Here is a 21359-nt window from a genome sequence, read left to right as displayed (position 1 = left end):
TGGGTGTTCCCTTCTCATTTCCAGCCCCTTTGTCTCCTTTCCATGTCATGCACCTTCTTTCCAGAGCTGCCTGCAGAAGCACAAAGTTCTTCTTGTTTTATTATATGCAGATAAATTAAACTCCTCCCATCCACATCCTTTCTTGAACGTTTCTACAGGTTTCCTTTTCACACCCCAAAAGTCCTATCAGGTTATTGCCTAAACAGAACAACTTCTGCACTTCCGTATCGCCTACAAATTTTTCTACTCCCCTAGGTTGCAAAGGCAGCTGCAGTTCAGTTTTGACTTAGGCCACAATTTGTTTTTAAGTAAGGGGTTCTTTTATTCATTTATATTATTATTATTATTTATGTTTATTCATACTATTCATGTGGAACGATTAATGCATGCCCATGGTATAACCTTTAGCGGGAGCAGCTTGCTTTTTGTGTGTTCTTCCAGAGCAAAGAAATGATGTATATGGGTGTGATTATATATGTACAAGTGTGTGAATTTTCTCTTACGTGGCCAAAGTTGTATTTAATCCTTGCTAAGATACCATTTTACCCACCTATGCTGAGAATATCCTTCTTTATTGTCTTATCATTCATTCTTGGCTACACACCATTGTCACTGTTAATCTCATTCATAAAAGTGATGGTTTTGCTGATTCTCTGTATGGCCACCTGTTCATGCTGGAGGGAAGGGCAGTTACAGATTTATAAGCTCGGAATTTACTATATACTTTTTTTTCCTTCCCACTACACCCCAGAGTTTTTTCTCCTGCACTAACTATGGCAAATTCATCTCTGCCTCAGTAGGTTATCCACTGGTGAACTGGTTCCCTTTCCATGCAGGAGGGAAGTCAGGTTCTATGTTTCTGTGACTCTGTTCTGGGGTGAATTAAAGTCGTTGGAGCCAGCATGTGCCCTCTCAGATTCAGATCTGGAAAAGGAAGCAAGAAAACAGGACTGAGCAAAATTTCTGGCCCCCTCAAAAGGGTCACATTCCTGTGCTCTTCCCTGTCCATCTGGGTCTGATTCTCCCTGCTGTGATTGGGTGGGGACCAGGGAAGCCGCAGACTGTGACCCTGGGGCCAGCTTCCTGGACTCGATTCCTAGGGGCAGGCGCCACCATCCTCCCTGGAGAGAGGGCAGAGCACTTTAGGGAACAGCCAGGAGGACCCAAGGGAAAGTGAAATTTTGCCCTTGGAACTCATTGATAACCATGAGTCCAGTATCTATATCTGCATGAAACTGTACTTAGGAGCATCCTTTTTTGAGAACATTGTAAAACATGAAAGTAACAATGATTGGCTAGACATCTTGCAAAACTCAGAAAAGTATGAATGAAACCCTCTTCCTCTGATATCATTGTCAACATTTTTTGTCTTCCTGGTCTTTTATAATGGCTAATATTTAAAAAAATGAGCCTAAATCATACACATTTGGTTGCATGTGTTCACATTGTATTGGAAGCACTTTCCCATCTCAGATATTTCATCACAAGTTTTAAAAATTTCTTAACTTATTTTTTAGTATTAGACTTTTACCTTGTTTCAAGATTGTTGGTGTTATAAATAGCTATTATAAATACATTTGTGATATTCATTGATGAATATGTCTCTGATTAATTGCTTGGGACAGATCCCAGAGATGGAATTTTCAGGGGTTTTGATACAGATATCCAATTTATTCCAAGAGGAGTATTTGCATACCTACTATCCCTAATACTTGCTTGAACTTATTCTTGAGATTTTAATATTTTACCTCTATTTTGTGGATTAATAAAAAAGAGAATCAAATCCTTTTCCCAGGGCTGGTTCTTCGATCTGCTCAAGGCAACAACAGCTTTTTTTTAAAAAAAAAACCAACAGCTTTTTAATGAAATCAGTTGTTCCAAGTTTGGCTTTCCCTGCCCCCTGGTTGGGGGAGAGCAGAGTCTGCTCTGATGTGCCCATCCCTCTCCCTCGGGACTCTGAATGGCTTGTGTGGGTCGCCTGCTTGGCTTGTCGAACACAGCGGGCAGAGCAGAGCTCCCATGGCAAATGGTGATAAATACGCCCATGTCAATTGGTAATAAAAGCGAGGGGGTTTAATTGATCTATGGCAACAAGAAGCTTACGTTTTAAAAATTAAATTATTTGCAGTCGCATCTTATTTAGCATCACTCTGATAAATGCACTGGATGGGGGGAAAAACCTGTTTACTTAGGAAAAGATTCTCAGATGGAAGCTTGCTTGAAGGACTGGGGAGTTTGGGCATCTCCGGTAAAGGAATGGTAACTCTGTTCTCTTTCCCAGGCCAGAGACTGTGAGGCAAGTACCGAGTGAACTGTCAAAGCTTCTTGGTAGACAGACCCACTACACTGTCTTTTCTGTGTTTCTCTGTTTTGAACGGCTAGGCAAAATTGGGCCTGTTAATTTGCTGCTGGGTTGGGAAGATGGGCGGTGAAATGAGAAGAATCAAGGCATTGAGGTTAGACCACCCTGGCTTGAAATCCTGCTTCTGTCATCTACCAGTTGTTTAACTGGTCTTGGGCTAATTGCAAAAATGTTCTGCATGTAACAGTGTGTAAAGTGCCTAACAAATCATCTGGCATGTAATAGTCTTCCCTAAGCATAGCTACTGTTAGTGCTTGCAGTATGGTGCTGGCGAGGACAAGTACCCAGGCTAGACCCTCCCTGGGGGCTGCTTTACTCTCTTGTAGTCACTGGGCTCTTCGCACATATTCAGGATTTTCTCTCCTTCAGCATATCTCTGCACCCTTTGATAAGACTTTTGGGCAGGAACTCTAAGAGCCAGTGCACGGTTTGCCACTTTCTTGTCCATGTGTTATGATCATCAGTCTGGGTTTCTGACCATAAATGAACAAAAGTCCCTGCTGATCTGTGTTGGACAGAGAGTGTGAGTGAGAAATCTTTGTTAAAAGATTTTGAGGTTGTTTGTTAATGCAGCAAAACCTAGCCTACACTAACTGACATAAATACTCTAGTTTTCCAACTGCCCCTGACATTCCATAGGATAGACCCACTCATCTTATGCATCTTTTTTATACCTCCCTATTAGGAACAAACCTTTATTCATATCCTAGTGGGACTGAGTAAGAGAGAAAATCCCCTACTCTGACTCTGAGGAGAACAGCTCAAAGGGTATGGTCTATTGGCATGGGTATGCATCTGTGCTGGTTTGAACAGAAGTATGCCCCCTAAGAAAAGCCATGTTTTGATATAAGTCCCATTTCTTAAAGGTAGAATAATCTGTATTCAATACTGTATGTTTGAAACTGTAATGAGATCATCTCCCTGGATGATGTGATTTAGTTAAGAATAGTTGTTAAGCTGTATTAGGGGATGACATGTCTCCACCCATTTGAGTGGTTCTTGATTAGTTTCTGAAGTCCTATAAAAGAGGAAACATTTTGGAGAAAGAGATTCAGAGAGAGCAGAGAATGCTGCAGCACCACAAAGCAGCGAGTCCACCAGTCAGCGACCTTTGGAGATGAAGAAGGAAAATGCCTCCTGGGGAGCTTCATGAAACCGGAAGCCAGGAGAGTAAGCTAGCAGATGACGCCGTATACGCCACGTGCCCTTCCAGCCGAGAGAGAAGCCCTGACTGTGTTCGCCATGTGCCTTCTCACTTGAGAGAGAAGCCCTGAACTTCATTGGCCTTCTTGAATCAAGATATCTTTCCCTGGATGCCTGTGACTGGACATTTCTATAGACTTGTAATTGGGACATTTTCTCAGCTTTAGAACTGTAAACTTGCAACTCATTAAATTCTCCCTTTTAAAAGCCATTCCGTTTCTGGTATATTGCATTCCAGCAGCTAGCAAACCAGAACAGCATCTGACAGTATCTTTGTAGTTTGGGGCCTTGTTTGTACTTGTTTTTAAGCTCCAAATGTCCTGGGCTTACTTGGGGAGCATGCTGATGTTGTAGATGGGTAGTGACAGAGCTCATGCCACTAAGTCTTGAGAGGAAGAAGTGATGGTAGAAAAGACAGGCTTTAGAAAGAAGAACTGTTAATGAGTTCTTAGGATAGTTCTAGGGTGTTGGTAAATCGTGAATTATTCCATGGAGGCAGGAGTCTGTGTGTTGGAACCAGTGTTCTCTCTAAACAGATGTACCAGTTTGAAACTGTCATGTACCCCAGAAAAGCCTTGTTCTTTAATCTCATTCAATGTTGCTGGGTTGGATTTTTTTTATTGTTTCCATGGAGATGTAACCCACCCAGTTATGGGTGGTAACTTTTGATTAGATGGTTTTCATGGAGATGTGTCTCTACCCATTCAAGGTGGGGATGCTTATTGGAGCCCTTTAAGAGGGAGCCATTTTTGGAAAAAGCTTTAGAGCCAACTGAATGCACACAGCCAGGGACTTTTGGAGATGAAGAAAGAAAATGCTCCCAAGGAAGATGTTTGAAATGAGAAGCCAGAGACCCTAGCAGATGCCAGCCACGTGTCTTCCCAGCTGACAGAGGTGTTCTTGACTCATCGCCTTTCTTGAACAAAGATATCTGTATCTGGATACCTTAGTTTGGACATTTTTATAGGATTAGAACTGTAAACTTGCAACTTAATAAATTCTTCTTTTAAAAGTGGTTCCATTTCTTATATATTGCATTCTGGCAGCTAACAAACTTAAACAGCTGGGCAATGCTGCAAGCAACATTTCTTGTTCCATGGATCTCATTGGCCATTCTGGTATCTCAGCTATCACAGAACTTACATTCAAAAGGTTAAGTGGAAAATGAGCTGGTGGGTAATTAAAGTCTCAATAGCAAGAGTTTGATTCCCTTGCCCTACAACACTTTCTGGTGTGACCTCCATAACAAGCACCACCAAGGGAAGTTTAGCTAAATGAGGGAGGCAGATCATCAGGTACCTACCTCAAACCCCCAAGAATGCTCTAACTTGCTTCCTGGATTTCTGCCCTTTCCTAGAGAAAATGGTATTGAGCCACCGTGGTGAAACTGGGCTGGGAAAAGGGTGGAAGTTTAGAGAGAATTATCAGAGGGACTTCAGGATTCCCTGAGGGTTAGCTTTCTGGTAGGTAATGGTGATCCCTATAACTTGCAGAATAATTTAGCGAGTTCTTTCAAGATACAGAATTTCTTTGTATTTCCTGCAGGACTTGCCTCTAGGATAAGAAATTCCTAGGCTTTTTAGTAATGCCTTCTATTTTCCCCATCACCCATTTTCCTCTCCAGAATATTGGGGTTTATTATTTTCCTTTCTTTGCAAAGTCTCTCTTCTGGGCTGTTTAGACCTGGGTCCTACTGTTCTTTTCTCTTGCTCTGCTCTGCTATATGTTCTGAGGACACTGTTGTGTCTTTACTGCTGTCTTTGAAGACAGAGATGTCATCAGGGTCGCTGTTGGAAGCAGTGGTGATTTGGGGAGGAGAGAGACCATGGCAAGTTTTATCTTTTCATATTTGTGTTCACTGGTCCTTCAGGTTCTCAACCATAATCACGCGGTTCTGCGGCTTTAGCAGCATTTTGTTGTCACAGTGATGGGGGTGGGGGCAGTTCTGGTGTTTAGTGGGTCAGACTAGGGATGCTAAATATCTTGCAGGACACAGGACAACTTTGGGCAAAGAAGAGCCACCCTCTTCTTGAAAGCCAACTGTACTTTGTTGAGGAAGAACCCTTGAGTCCTATCACTGATAGCTTGTGGAATGGTTCATTTATGAGCTTCATGACAAAGCAGCCTTACAAATACGTGTTGAGAAGTGACTGGCTCTACTCGCCAAAGGAGTCCAGGGACAGGGGAGTCATAGAAATGACATCAGCCATTATGCTAATTTTTCTAAAAATAGAAATAACAAGGAACATTATGGAGAATTTGCCACATGCCAAGTCTGGGCAGAGCACTTTACACATGTTATCTCATTGAGTTCTCCCAACAGTATTTTGAGACGGGTACTGTTCCTACCTGTATTTTAACAGATGAAGCAACTGAGGCCCAGAGAGCTGAAGTAATTTGCCTAAAGCCATGCCAGTGGCTAAATAAGAGAGCTGGGATTAAAGAGACCCAGGTGGTCTGACCTCAGCTTTATGGCTATTTTACACTGCTTTTTTATGGTATAAATCATTGCTTTCTTTGGGCTAGACCCTTCCAAGCCTGCATTTCCTTGTGTGTGTGTGGGGGGGGTTTTTTGGTTTCTTTTTGAGTCACTAGAAGCCTTCGGAAATCGCTGGAGCAGGGTCCGAGTGGCTCCCTGCAGCTCCAGGTTCAGGACTCGAAGGCCCTGGAATCTTATTGACTGCATTACCTCTATTCCTGTTTCTCCAAAACCTCTGCAGTTTGTAAAGTTGGGTTAGGCAGGACCTCATGAGGCTGAGGCTAGCTTGAGGGTGCCGGTTCTTGGATAACCTTGACACCTAGTTCCCATCTTTGATCAGCTTCTCTTGGGCTGGAAGCATGGCTGAGACTGTCATGGGGAAAGATGGGTCCACGGTTGTCATGGCCAGATGGTTTGCTGCCCCAGCCTCGGGACAGGGAGCCTTGAGATATATTCCTGCTTGAAGTTTTGATTCAGAAAGGAAAAGAAGAGATGGTGTGTGTGTGTGTGTGTGTGTGTGCGTGCATGCATGCACACACATACACAACCGCCATTTGAAAAGCCTCTTTCCTCTCATCTCCTCAGGGCCTGCAGTGCTGGAGATTTCAGCTGTTCTCTCCTCCTTTATGATGAAAGGGGCACGATTATGCTTTTTGCTGGGTGTCTGCATTTAATTGTAGGGATATAATAACTGCAAATTCTCCCTGCCTGAGACTTTTCTAATCAAAGGTCTCTTCTATCCCAGCTGCTTTCTCTTTCCCCTTACACATCCGTTCCCCCATCACTGACATAGCACAGGGTCATTTAGGGTTTTAAATGAGAGAGACACGCACACATGTTCAGGTTTCTTTTAAACACAGGCACACACACACACTCTCACAATTCCTCCAGATCCATCATTATGGAGATCAGCTACGTGCCCCTCACCTTTGCACCACCTTTCCTAAGCCCCTCTCTGAGTTTATACAGAACCCAATTTTTGAGTCTCCTGGGTGTCTGCTTTTTCTCTGGTTCTAAAGACCTAAGAGACGGGTAGAACAGGAAAGACCAACAAAAGAGGTTAAAAAAAAAATCTCCAAACCATTCTTGAGATAAAGCAAGACTTATTATAAACAATTGGAGGGGAGGGCAGAAAGGGGGTGTTAACCGCCCCCCACCCCCACCCCACATGGCCTGTTGTCTGCAGCTGGAGAAGTATTTTAAGAAAATGCACCATTGTTTTTTAAAAAAATTTTTTGCAAATTTTTGCATTGTTAAAACTTTTTTTTTCCCTGATGGATTTATTTATAAAGTAGAGAAATATTTCCCCCATAATTGGGTAACTCTTAATAGTAGCAATTGCATATTTATCAGTGTGAGGGGCTGTTATTAATGTAACTGTCAGGCCCAAACACATTTCTGCATTAAATCCATTTAGTATGTGCATTATTCGGGCTCGCATGTCACCGGGACATCAAAGCCCCATAGGCATGGAGAGCTCAGTGCCCTACTGTGACTGCCGAGCAGGCCCTTGATCAATAAATGTAACATGTTAATGCAGAGCAAATAGAATAAAAGATTTCTTTGACAAGACATGAAAAATCACCTTGTGGCAGCTGGCATGTGATGCCGTTTCTGGGGAGACACTAGCAAAGTTGATCTGACAAGTAAAGAGGAGGGATGATGGTTGTAAGGTGCTTTTGTTTCAAACTTCTTTCTTGACCTGTCAGGTTTTGAAGGCGCCTCAATGGCTCTTTTTTGTCATGTGAAAATTGTAGTCTTAGGTAGTTATGAAGCAGTTATCTCTTCTGAAATTGTGAATGCTGCTGTTTAATTGATTCACTTAGCATTTGAAACTGTCACGCATTAATAATTGCGAAATCCTGTAGATACTGCGCTAGTGTGTCACGCTTAAATGTGTAGTTATCAGAAAATTAATATCCTTAATGAACCGGTGCTTTCAAACTAACATTGCATGAAATCTCTTTTGCCCTTTCATTTGCTGAAGCCGCATCCGCCAGTTTGCCGAGAATCACCTCTCGACAGTTTGCTTTCTTGATGCCCGACAAATGCCAGCTTTGCTGTGGGTACATCGTGGGCTCAATGACAATAAATATAGTAATTATACTGGAGTTAGTAATTAACATAATTGTAGTCAATTACGACAAATACAGTGCAGAGCTAAATAAATGAGAGGGGAGAAATTAGCAAGCTAATTGATTTATCTTTACTTGGCTTTCTATTACAACTGGCAGAGCTGTTTTTCTTGGGGTGGGGAAGTGGAAGGGGGGAAAAAAAATCCCCATAGGCTTGTTTACAAATAGCTGATTTTGTTTTGAAGTTGCTTTGTCTTTTGACTTATTATGCTTCACCCCCTCCCCCCACTATACTTACAAGGGGAAAACGGGGGGTGGGGGATGGCGGGGGAGGGGGAAGAGCACATTTAAATGCCAAGGGAACATTTTGTTAATTTAGCTACGTGAAGCTGAATGCTGCAGCTAAGACGAGACAGGATTTAGCTTTCGTTAAGGTTTGAGGAGTTAGAATTTTTGCTTCTCAGCTATTGCTCTGGTAAAAGAAAGTACTTTTTGGGAGTGGAGGGTGGCTGAGTCTCCATTGGCGAGGTCATGCTTTGCCAGAGAGTATGTTTGGGGGTTTTGTGTGCGTGCTATTGGTTTTGGGTTGGCTTGGTGTAAGAGAAGGGCGTATTGGGCTTGGGTCGGCCCCACTTGGTCTTGAGATGCTTGCTTTCCTCGGTACTCAAGGAAGAGACAGAGGCAGAGGCTCGGCGAGTGTTGTCAGAGAGGACAAGGCGGGGATGCACTCCGGCGTCTTTCCCTTCTTTGCCACACTCCAGCGCTGCCCGGGGCCAGGGGCTGGCACACTGCTGAGGCCGTCTGGAAAGCTTTTGTTGGGGATCTCAGTGCCCATTTGTTTCTAGCTGGTTTATTCTGTGCTTCTGTGCTGCCCGGAGCCCTGGTTAATGGTGTTTATCGCTCGTCTCTGTTCTTTGTTCACCCTTTTCAGCATGACTGCTGTTCAAGCGGCGGAGGGAGAACCCGTATGTGTTTTGAATCTTGGGGTCACATCACAGCCTGTTTTTTCTCACAACTTTGAGCAACAGGATTTTTTTTTCCATCTTTTAAAAAGGGGTAGTGGTCAGAAGCTTTTGAGGGGCAGGGTCCTTACAATCTTATCCTCATCTTACCCAAGGTTAAAATCCAGTGCTTTCAGGACATGATTTTTTTTTTAATAGCACCGTATATCCTTTCTCAACTTCATCAATACCTCAGGTTCTTCTGGTGAAAATTCATCAGTTTAGCAAACCAAAAATGCTTTTCAGAGTCTTTTATTTAGCTCCTCTCCCCGAATATTCCACTGGGTATGTTTCTTCTCTGACATAGAGGGAGTGAGATGTGGCAATTTAATTCTGTGTGGATAGTACATATAATCATGCATGACCTAGTGCAGAACTTGGTTTTTCCATTGCATTAAGACTGCCCATTTTTAGAAATAGTAGGATGTGCTCAGGCAGTGCCTGGTGTGGTCATTCTGCCTATGCACATCATTTGGAAATTGATTTCTGATATGAAATATTTATAAACAATGATCATGTAAATTATTTAAAGTTTGCAGGCATAACGGTCTTTCTGATAAAGTCTCAAATTATTTTAGTAAATGTGTGGACTGTCTGAGGGGAAGAGATTTTCTTACTTGCAGGGGGCAACATACTACGTGGAACTCCAGCCTGATTTAGTTTGTAGGTCAAAGAGAAAGTGGGTAATTGGTAGGTGCGACTTTGTTTACCAAAAAAGATAAGTTCTAGATATATCCAAAGAGGGTGTCCTGCTGTGGGTGTGCTTGGAGACACTAAGAGAGGGAGAGAAAATGTGTGAAAAGAATTATTTTGCTTGACCACTGTCAAACTTTTGTCACTGTTGCCAGTCTCGACGTTGGATGCTGTTTTCCTCATTCTATATTTTCCCTCATTGACACTCAGAGGTACAGCAGGTTTGACTGGGTTGGGGGTAGGGGAATACAGGGATGGTGGCAAAGGAAGCCTTCTTTCATTTTTATCATTTTAAAATTAAAGTTGCACTAATTGGAGCTAGTTTTATTTCATCCCTATACTGCTATAGGAACAACAGCACAGGGGAAAATTTAGATGTATTCTTTTCAAATAAAATGCTGTTGTCAAAGGTGACATTTTCCCAAGATGTTTTCTGTTTCACTTAGACCTACATCACTCTAGATTTTTTTTAATATGTGAGTTTTGGGATGCTTTGTTCCTCAGAAATTCTAATGATTTTTCTTTTAACGTTTGTTCAGAACCAGCCCTGTTGACTGAACATATTAAAATGCATTTGTGGACTTGGCGGAGCAGGAGGTGAGAAGGGCTGGAGCTATATAGCCAGCTCTCTCGTCAGTCTTTGAGGGAGCACAATGAAATTCCCTGGGTGGGGTGTTTTATTTGGGGAACTTATCTTTCAGTTCCTTCTCAGTGTGTCGGCCTGGCAGCTTACTTCCCCAGGACGTGGAGCCTCCTGAGGGCGGCTAGTGATCTGGGATGTGCAGGAGGACACCTGGAAGGGCAGGTTGTCTTCACCTGTGCTCACAAGTGAAGCTTGGAGCTATCCTGGTGGGCTCTTGGGAGTTCATCCTGGATACCTGAGCTGGACTGACCTCACAGAAAGTAGCCATTCTTCTTGTCATAATTGGATATAACAGACAATATCATGAATTCTGTTCTTTGACACTGGACTTTGATAAGAAAATTCAGCCTGATTTGGGGTATAGAAAAATGGAGCCCAGCAATGACTTCTGAAGGTCATGGACTCTAGTGCCCTGCCTCTGGGGAGTCCTGCATTTGCTCTAGCCCATGGCATGGAGCTCTGGAAGAATGACTGAAATTTCATCATGTATGTGAAGGTTTTTCTTCTCTTCTTCCTCTTTAGCTGGCAGGTAGAGATCAGGTCTGGGGTGATATATTTTGGAGGAAACCAGCTGGGTTACCGCGACTATATCCCTTTTTAGAGGCGGAGAGTGGAATCTGGGAAGACTAGTGGTTGTATGGCCAGTGGACAGTTGGCTCTCTCCATAGATGCACCTCTGGGCTAGGTAGTCTTTCTTCATGTCCTTTAATGGCTTGTACAGCCCTGATCGTCTGGTCAGTAGGTTAAACATGACAGTCTGGATGGCTCAGGACCATGTGTTCCCCCAGCAAGGTCTGGAGACCTCCTCAAGGGCCAAAGGCTTGAGCCCTTGCTTGTTGTGGGTCTCCTGCTGTTTATTATAGATACATAAATAGTCAATGCATATTGGGATTCCCAGAGCCTGTTGCTTTCAGATGTGTTGATTCCCCCTGAATAGCTCACATGCTTTATGTAGAAATAAGACTAATATAAGCATTAGAAAACAATATAAGTCACCATCAAATTCCACAGGTGGACTCTGAGAACTCTCTAGTTCCAATAGGAGAGCACAGTCACTCCATGCATGGCCTTGTTCTGTTTGTATCAGTGAGCAGCTTTGGGGAGCCAGCGAGAAGAAGAAGGATCCAAGCCAGCCAGATAGAGCAGGTGAACTGACCCAGCTGAGCCTTGGGGCGGCTCCCAGACGGATCTGAGATTCCCAGGGGAGTGCACGGATTCCCTAAGTGTGCCGGGCTGTTATATGGATGCTTATGCCCGAGAGTTCTCGGAAGGAAGGACTTTACACAGTCCTTCGTGAAGAGATTGAGAGCAGGGCTGCACCCTGAAGGGAGAACAGAGTGTGCCGTGCTGGGCCAAGATTTCTGGGCTGGGTAAATAGCTCGTACAAAGCCAGGACTTTGGGACCAGGCTTGTCCTGGACACAGACAGTGAGACCACGATCTGTGAGCCCTTAGGAGTTTCCTGGGGCCCAGAAGAAGAGAAGATGGAGAATAGGGTAAACTGCTTCCCACACATGCAGACATACCCCTCGCCCCTCCTGCTCTGTAGCGTGAGGGGTGATTCTGGAACATAGAAGCTGGGTGGGGAGGGAAGCGAAGCTGGCCAGGCCAGATCCTTTTTGGAAGGCCAGTCCTGTATGGATTTGAGGGAGGTACGGTTTCTCCCCCTCAAACTTTCACTCCAGAATGACAGGCGTGTGGGGATGACAAGCAGCCTCCAGCTGGTGGAGGGTCGCCGTTCCCAGGCTGAGCAGGGCCCGATGTGTCACCCTGACATGCATACGTGGCAATTATGCTGTTAGAAGGGTCGCGGTTAATGTGATTCTTCTAGGCCTCTACCACAAACGCCCCATGCCACTTAGCACCCAGCAAGGCCCCGTGGGCTGGCCCTGCCCTCGTTCAGAAGAGAAGGACCAAGACTTGAAACCTCATCTTTCAGAAATGGCATTTATTATCTCTCCTCCAAGCCGTAGGGCTTCTGCCCGGGCTGGCAAGGTGTGCTCTCCTCGAGGGAGTTTGGCTGTTGCTGTGTTCTAGTTTGCTAGCTGCCGGAATGCAATATACCAGAAACAGGATGACTTTTAAAAAGGGGAATTTAATAAATTACTAGTTTACAGTTCCAAGGCCGAGAAAATGTCCCAATTAAAATAAGTCTATAGAAATGTCCAATCTAAGGCATCCAGGGAAAGATACCTTGCTTCAAAAAGGCTGATGAAGTTCACAGTTTCTCTCTCAAGTGGAAGGGCACACGGCGCACACAGTCACAGTTTCTCTCTCATCTGGAAAGGCACATGGTGAACACGGTCAGGGTTTCTCTCTCATCTGGAAGGGCACTTGGCGGACACAGCGTCATCTGCTAGCTTCTTCTCCTGGCTTCCTGTTTCATGAAGCTCCCCGGGAGGCATTTTCCTTCTTCATCTCCAAAGGTCCCTGGCTGGTGAACTCTGCTTCTCGTGGCTATGTCATTCTGCTCTGCTCTCTCTGAATCTCTCATTCTCCAAAATGTTTCCTCTTTTATAGGACTTCAGAAACTAATCAAGACCCACCTAAATGGGTGGAGACATGCCTCTACCTAATCCATTTTAATAACCACTCTTAATTAAATCACACCCCCAGGGAGATGATCTAATTACAGATTCAAACATACAATACTGAATAGAAATTAGAAGAAACGGCTGCCTTTACAAAATGGGATTAGAATTAAAGCATGGCTTTTCTAGGGTGCATACCTCATTTCAAACCAGCACATGCTGGTTCTGTGAATGCCTCCAGGCCTTTGCAGTAACTCTATGGTGTGTCTCCCATTAGAGTGTAAGCTTTTCCAGGATGGGATAACATCTTCTCCTTCAGGAGAGCAAAGGACAGGGTCATGCATGCATTAGGTGTCCCCTCTTTTGGGAGACCCTAATCTGGGAATTTTCTCATTTGCTACAGTAGATTTTTAAAAAGATAATATCTTCTTTACAGAAGGTTAACAGTAAAGGTAGCAACTGGCCATCCATCAGCTTCCTCTGATGTACTTTACCTTTCAAAATCCTTGTTGCAAACTAGATCTTATTCGCATTTTAAAGGCAGGCAATGAAAATGCACCCAAGGCCATGCAGCTGGCAGGTAGGGACCCAAGATTCAAATGCAGCTTTGCTCAGCTGGGAAGACTACAGGCTTGGCTTTTACATTTTATTGTATTTGATTGCATGTTTCCCCCAATCCTTGTTCATTGTTGACCTCAAGATCTTTATCTGGTAAATCAGTGTAGTTTGGTAACTATCTGGTAGAGAACAGGAAAATTCTGTCTTCTAGGCCAAGGAAAAGGAGACTTATCTTTTTTTTTTTTCCTAGTCTGTTACTAGTTTGTTTTCTTCCCAAACTTATGTATATATATGTAAAAATAAATGTATAGTATTTTTAAATGTCAAATATATTTATGACAGATTTTATGGTAGGTCATATTTTTTAGAAAAATTTTACATATATATTAATTGCAGTGAGTTTTCTCAATAATATTGTAGGGTATATTTGATCAGCATTTACTTTTTTTTTATTTTAGAAGTTGTAGGTTTACAGAAAAATCACGCAGAAAATACAGAGTTCCCATATACTCACCCTGTTATTAAAATTTTGCATTAGTGTCATACCTTTGTTATAGTTGATAAGAGAATATTATTATTTCACTATTAAATAATAGTGGTTTACATTTTGGTTCACTGTGTTGAACAGTCCTATGGTTTAAAAATTTTTTTTATTCTCATAATATATATACCACTAACACCTTTTAACTACATTCAGATCTATAACTCAGTGGTATTAAATACATTCGCAATGTTGAGCTACCATCACCATCATTCATTACCAAAATTTTTTCATCACCCCATGGAAACTCTGTACCAGTAAGGCATCAACTTCTCATTCCCTACCTAACTGTGGCCCCTGGTAACTTGTATTCTAGTTTCTGACTCCATGAATTGGCTTATTCTAATTTATGTTGTATTAGTGTTGTCATCCTTTTGTGTCTGGTTTATTTCACTCAACACAACATCTTCACATCCATCCATGTTGTTGCATATGTGTTCATGGCTGAATAATTCATTGTATGTATATACCACATTTTGTTTATCCATTCATCTTTTGATGGATGCTTGGGTTGCTTCTATCTTTTTGGCAATTGTGAAAAATGCCTCTCTGAACATTGCAAATATCTGTTTGAGTCTCTGCTTTCAGTTCATTTGGGTCCACATGTATAGTTGACCTCATCATTTTTCAGGGGGACATAAAAACTGCAGGCAGTGAGGCTTTAATTGAAATATTTATATTCCAAACGTCTGTAGAAAATCAGTTTAGGTTGGGTTGACTTTTATCATCCTGTTCCTTTATGAAAATTAAAAAAACAAAAACAAAACAAATGCCAGGAAATTCCCTCACGCCCTAAAAAAAGGGTCTGTGGGAGTTGGGCCCCTATGACCTTTTTGAATCTATCTTCGGTGTATTTTAGAACCATTGCTTCTGCTACTTTATCTGGACAGCCTTTAGAAGGAATGAGCCTCTGTTTTCTCATTAGTTACAGGTAATGAATATTGCCCATTTTCTCCTTACAGTGTCTCTAGGTTGTAGAGGAGATAAGACATTTGAACGCAGATGCGTCGTAAATCGCCAAGCACTGGATAACTCTAATGCAGTGTATTTTTTGCTTTTAGATGAGAAACTGAACTCTCACTAGCTTGAAGCTGAGAGTAATTGTTGGAGACCAAGAAACTTGGGGAATTTGCCAGAGCTTGATCTGGTGGAAAAGTAACAAGATTTTGAGACAGGAACCCTGAGTCTTTGCACCAACACAGATTATCTGTGAGGTGCTGAGCAAGTCATTTGATCTCTTTGTATTTTCAAAACTGGGAATTCTGGTACTCACCTATCGGGCCTGTGAAGATCCAATGCCATAAAACATTAAAGAGCTTTGTTCTTGTATAAGCTTACCAAAAGAGTGGGTATCCTACAAATAGTTCATTTCATTTTCGATTTTTTTGTTTGTTTCTGAACAGAATTATCTTTAGGTGATTTTGCTTGGGGTCATATGGCATTTGTTGTTTATAGATTGGGTTTTGCCAAGTTAGTGCTCTAGGGGTCTACCTCCTGCCAGGCCCTGGGTTACAGGTTCTGAAGGGCCAGGTCCCCTGAGGCAAGAACGTGAGAGAATCACATTTCCCCACTCACTTATGCTTTTAATGGGTGTGTGGGGGCGGGGTGGGGGAGGGGGAGCGGAAACTTCATTGGAACAAAATAAGTATAATAATTATTATCTTTGATAAAATATTAAATGGGGTATGTAATTACAACAAGATTTTTAAGAAAGCCAAATGCCAGAGCAAAATTCTACATCTTAGTAATTTTGGATTGATCTTTTTTCCATTTGTATCTCTGAACTCAGACTTTGAGATGTCCTCACCTTATGGGTAACTCTTCTTGGCGATTTTAACCCCCTCCACTCCACCCCAATTTGCTCTTCCATGGGCTTTAACTGAGTTTTTAGTTAAGCCTCATGGTTCATGTATGCAACAAATGGGAGATCATAGTTCTAAAGTGCATTTTCTTGCAAGGAACATGCTACATTATTTTCCACAACCATAATTTGGAGCATCTGATTTTCTCTGTCTTTACTAAAAGTTTGCCTTTTGTGTAATTTTTGATCTGTACTGAACTGAAAGGTTTGGTTGCAACTGACAGGATCCACTTTACTTCTTTGTGAAAGGGCCTACCAGAACCTCTTCCCAGAAGATAATTGTAAAAGTTACATTTAGGCAGGGCACAGCGAGATAGAATATGGAGATATGAAATTGATTAAATATTAAAAGAAGACTGTGTTTCCCAGAGAATAAACTAGTGAGATGATAGAGAAGATGAGGAAATAAATGAGGAAATAAACATGGGCCAGGATATACAGAGAGACTGTTCTGGATTTTATTAATTTAGTAAATGATATAACATCAGTGAACAGTAATTCGGCATTCGCCATGATCTTGTTGAATCCTCACAACAACTCTATGAGATTTTTATTCCCTTTTCACAGATGAGGAGACTGAGGCTTAGCTTGATTTAGCAATTTGCCTGATGTCACATAGGGTCAAAGCCAGGACTCAATTTGGTGCCTTCATCACAGCGCTGGGCTCCTCCTGTGAGTCCTTGTGCTATGCTTATAGAACCATTCACTGTCGCAAGGAAACTTAGAGGCATGTTGGTTTAATCCAGTGGTTTTCAGAATTACTTTTCTAGCAGCAGAATCCTTGTCAGACAAAATTTGATATAGAAAGCCCATTATGTGATAAAATGTTTAAATATTTATTTTTATAAGTGGGTCAGCAAAAGCAATGAGGCTATTCAGATGAACGCTGGGTTTGATGTCGAGGTTAGGGATGAATTGCGGTTTTATATGGCCTCTATGTCCAGATTATTCCCATATTTGGTTTTGAGTGTGCAATATCGAAATGCTAATTCACTCAGTTAAGTAGTTGCAAAAGGTAACCGTTTATTTTCCTTCAAGTTAATCTTGCAATTTTGGGATATTTAAACAGTTGGAAGAAGGAACATTATATTGAGGTTTGCAAAAAATGAGTTAACTTGGCAGCACAAGATAATATGCGTTTATCCTCTGCTGTGTTGAAATTTTGTGTATAATTTGAGAGCGCAGACTGCTTTTAAAATACAGTTAAAAATGGTTAAAGTAATTTAAAATTAAATGCAATTAGTCATGTGGAAAAACTCTGAAGTCCCTTTCTGGTACCCTAGGGTTCCATGGAAGGCAGTTTGAAAAATCCTGGCCTAATAGACTCTTCCAACAAAAGACATTGATGCTCAGAAAGCAGAATGGTAGCTTGGTGCCAGGGAACAGGAAGCTAGGTTAAAGAAATTTTTACTTTTTAAATTTAAATTTTCAAGCTTTTCTTCTTTTCATTCTGATTATAAAAGACATTCATCTTATAGAAATTATAAAAAATACAGAATATAAAAGGAAATAAAAACAACCCATAATCTTACCACTGAACATTAAAACACCATTAATATTTGAGTATGTATGATTTCTTACAAAGTTGTGATCAGGCTTTATAATGTTTTCATATTCTATTTTATTTCCCTTGCGTTTTCTTGGATAAATGTGATTTTTCGGTAATTTTGCATATTTCTTCACACAGATGTGCCATAATTTAGCCATTCTCTTACTCGCCGACATATATTATTTTCCACTTTTTGGTGTTAATAAGAAATGCTGTGATGAACATCTCCGCCCATAAACCATGTTTCACTGTTTTCCATGTTGTCTTTTTTCACTAAAGAAAATTTCCCAAAGAGTGAAATTACTGGATCAAAGATCATTTGAGAAAAAAAACTCTTCCCACGAAGCTCCTTTCTCCACCTCCCACAGGAGAGTGTAGGTCTGGAGTTGGCTCCTTCCCTGTTGGAGTTGGAGAGGGGTCGGATGGAGGCTGGATGCGAAGAATCATTTTGAGCATCTTGACGTAAGCCTGTCTTTTCCCCTCGTTACAGGCTGTGTGCTCGTGTGTGCTTACCCTGGTTCAGAGGCAGGTGAAGTCGTGGACCTGCTGTACCCTCCGAGGCCCAGGAGGACATGGCCAGGAAAAGGCTGTTCTTCACTCAGGCCTGGCTCTCACAGCTGAGCCCAAAGGCCGTCCCAGGTCCCTGCTGGGACAGGGAGCTCCTGAGGCACCCCCACCCCCTACCCCAGGCCAGGCCACTGCCCAGGGGGGTGTCGGGCAGGGCCCTGCCAGGTGGCCTGGCTTGGGAAGGAGTTAAAGCAGGGAACCTACACCATTTTCAGCATTTCCTTTGCAGATCCAACCTTTCAAGCATACCTACATTTACCTGCAACGGCAATCGTTTTGCATTTTAATGACAAATCAAGTACGCTAACTTGCATTTGAAACGAAAGTGCCTTAAATGTCTCTGGCTGTCAGAATGAGATGTTAGGAGCTTGATGAAAAGCGAACAAAGAAGACAAAGTATGAAGCCTGGATACAGTGCAAAATGAAATAAAACCTTGTATGGCCTGTCAGGGGTGTCAGTTGATATTCATATCTAAAGCACATTATAGCATTACTTTGCAGCTCATAGCTTACTCATCTGTCTTTTTTAATTCATCACATTCAAGCCCACATCTTTTAAGTCTCATGTGTCAACAATGGAAGAAATCTGTTAATTGACAAATGAGTGTCACAAATGTGAATTGGTGCCTTTACATCAGCGGCAGGTGTAGTCTCTTTTGTTTTTTGTTGGATCTATTATTGGCATAAGCCAGTGTAAGACATCTGTCTTTGTCGGAATGAGAAATGACAGGCCTTCTAAGCTGTCATTGTCTTAGTGCGTGCTCATTCTGTGAGATACTGTATAAAGATAAAATGTCAGTTAAAAGAATATGAAAAACTATCTGGAGGAAGTCCTTAAATTACTCAGAGAGGGGATCCGGGAATTGGGGCTGGAATTGAAATCCAAGTGTTTCAGTTTGTATCTATCACACCTATTTAAAAATAATATTTCCTGAGTAACAGGATGAGCTTATCAGGCATTTGGGAAAATGTTATGTTGTGCCGGTGTAATTAGCTTGTATAAGGTGGGGAGAAAAATCTACCTTTGCAAGATACGAATTTATTTATTATAAGGTCATTTCTCAGACGAGCACAGAATTGTCTCAATAAAAACGCCCCAGGTAGGATTCTGGGCATTGATTTGCATGTGTTTTGAAATATTGAAATGGTTCCCCTCCAATTTCTTTTTCGGTTATATTCCTATCTGAGACTGATGAGAAGGATAATGAAATCAAAAGCAGCAGTTGTGGAGTGATGAGACAATTAGTGGGGAGAGAACCGTTAGTGGTGCTGAGCTCCTAGTGGTTTGGAGCCGGGGATGTGTTCTGGGCACCTGAGGTTCTGTTGTTAGCTCAAGTTATTGCTGGCAGGAGAAGAAGGGTCATCGTGGGGTGAGCGAGGAGGGAGGTCTGGTGGTGGAGAAGGTCTGATGGTGGAGAGATGCTCCTGGACCCTCTTCTTCCTGCTTCAGCAGGAGGCTAGAGCCTGGACATTTATTGCTGATGGTGACCACCGCTGGGCATGCCTTGAGCACGGGAGGGGTGGCCTCCAGCCCCAGGCTTCCCGTACTTGAATGAGCCCAGCAGTCACCTGGGGGTCTTGTTAACAGGCAGGGTCTGATTCTGTAGGTCTGGGCCTGAGGCAACAGGCCCCCACGAGCTCCAGGTGCTGCCGAGATGCTTCCTCTGCGTATCTGATTTGAGGATCACTCTTCCCCACAACCACAGCGTGGGGCTGTGAGGAGAGGGAAGCTCTGGAAGCCGGGGAGGACTAGATTGTGCTGAGTGATTTCTACCAAGAAACTGTCCCTCCTGTGGAATGTTTCTTGCCCCTTCAGAGGTGGCCCGGACCGTCCAGCTTTTCTCCAGTTCTGCGTGGCCGTGGCCATGTCTCTCTATGTCCAAGGTACCCTGCCTTCCCTGAACGGGTTGGCGTTGCATGTGTGTGCCGTGCGCACGTGTTGGTGGAGTCGTCGGTGACGGGTGTGTGCTGAACCATGTGTGTGAGTGGGCAGGCGTTGTGTGTTTTTGTGTACTTTGAATGTTTAGGCCTGTAGCCATCTCTGTGCACCCTCGGTGTGTGTGTGTGTGTGTGTGTGTGTGTGTGTGTGGTGTGAGTGCACATGCCTGCTGAGTGTTTGGGGATACCGTGTGTGCCGTAGGGCTCCTTAGCTCATACGCGCTTGAATACTCCCGTCAGTGGGCTGTATGGGGTGGGACGGCCCCTGCACGGGAATCCTCTGGTGTCATGACTCTTTGGTATAAACATATTTGCCTACCAGGCTCCTGCAGGCCCACTGCCGTGGAAGCTGACTGCAGTGTTTATTTTCGGATGGAACAGACCTCCGGCATAGTTAGACAGTACTACTGGGATCTGGGGAAGTCCTGAAGTTATCACCAAAGGATCAGGGAAGAGCAAAATATGGGTAGCCTTGAGGCTAGACTCTCCTCCCTTTTCTCTTTATTTCAGTTAGAACCATGACTCAGCACAAAGCCGCCTCTTCTCTCCTCACATCAACTCATAATGAACAAAGGAGTGGTTAGGAGGGCGAAACTGGAATTTTTCTTTCCACTCCATTCCTTAGGCACCTTCCTTTCTTTCAAATTCTATGTACTGCAGATCTTTTCTGGCTGGCCTTTAAATGCTCTGTTTTGGAGGAAATCTTAATTTTGTTTTTTAAATGAAAACGAGACTTACCTGAAGGGGGTGAGGCAAGCTAGAGACAGAGACGAAAAGACCCCCCCAGCACCAGCAGCTGCACCACCAGCCCCTTTCGCTGTAAAAAGAGAACATCTTCGTCATGCTGAAGGAGGCCCATTCTGCTTTCCGCGGAGCTGCGTCAATGACACGGAAGTTGCTAGAATATGAAACGCACGTGCGTGCGCGACCTCGCGCGCGTCTTCCTGTTCACCTGCTAAAAACGGGCAAGGCGCGCACATTTATTTTGGTTACCCGTACACACATGAGGGTGTGCGGACAGAGGCCAGATCCACCCACAGACACTCTTTTGTATGCGTGCTATGGGCCTGGGTGCCTGAGAAGACCGTTTCATGGGCCCTCCTTGGATTTTCATTGCCAGCTGTCACAGAATCTGAAACAGACAAAAATTTGTTGGACAGTGTTTAGAAACATGTCGGTGGTAATGACTGCAGCCCTGATTTCAATTAACACCCAGTAAATTTAGGCTAATGTAGTGTGTTTGTAGACCTTGAATGTGCTTGGCATCATGTTGCAAAAATCTAAAGTGGCCATGGTTGAAAAATATTTTATACTGACCACTGCTTTCACCCCCCCCACCTCAAACCCCAAATTTGGCAG

At 43.0% G+C, this 21359-nt stretch overlaps 1 protein-coding gene and 1 long non-coding RNA gene across 19 annotated transcripts in view; one reads left to right on the top strand and one right to left on the bottom strand.

Moving 5' to 3' along the window:
* The window catches only part of LRMDA (leucine rich melanocyte differentiation associated), a 1434085-nt gene that overhangs the window by 217584 nt on the left and 1195142 nt on the right, over positions 1-21359 (top strand). The gene's annotated exons all lie outside the window — the stretch shown is intronic.
* On the bottom strand, positions 471-20929 carry LOC143653667 (uncharacterized). Its single transcript, XR_013161465.1, has 3 exons — positions 20739-20929; positions 6972-7065; positions 471-924 (listed from the first exon to the last, which is right to left on the bottom strand). It is a non-coding gene; the product is annotated as an uncharacterized LOC143653667 (long non-coding RNA).

The sequence above is a fragment of the Tamandua tetradactyla genome, chromosome 13, assembly GCF_023851605.1.
Source record: "Tamandua tetradactyla isolate mTamTet1 chromosome 13, mTamTet1.pri, whole genome shotgun sequence".
NCBI classification, from domain to species: domain Eukaryota; kingdom Metazoa; phylum Chordata; class Mammalia; order Pilosa; family Myrmecophagidae; genus Tamandua; species Tamandua tetradactyla.
This window is presented reverse-complemented; position numbering and strand designations above follow the sequence as displayed.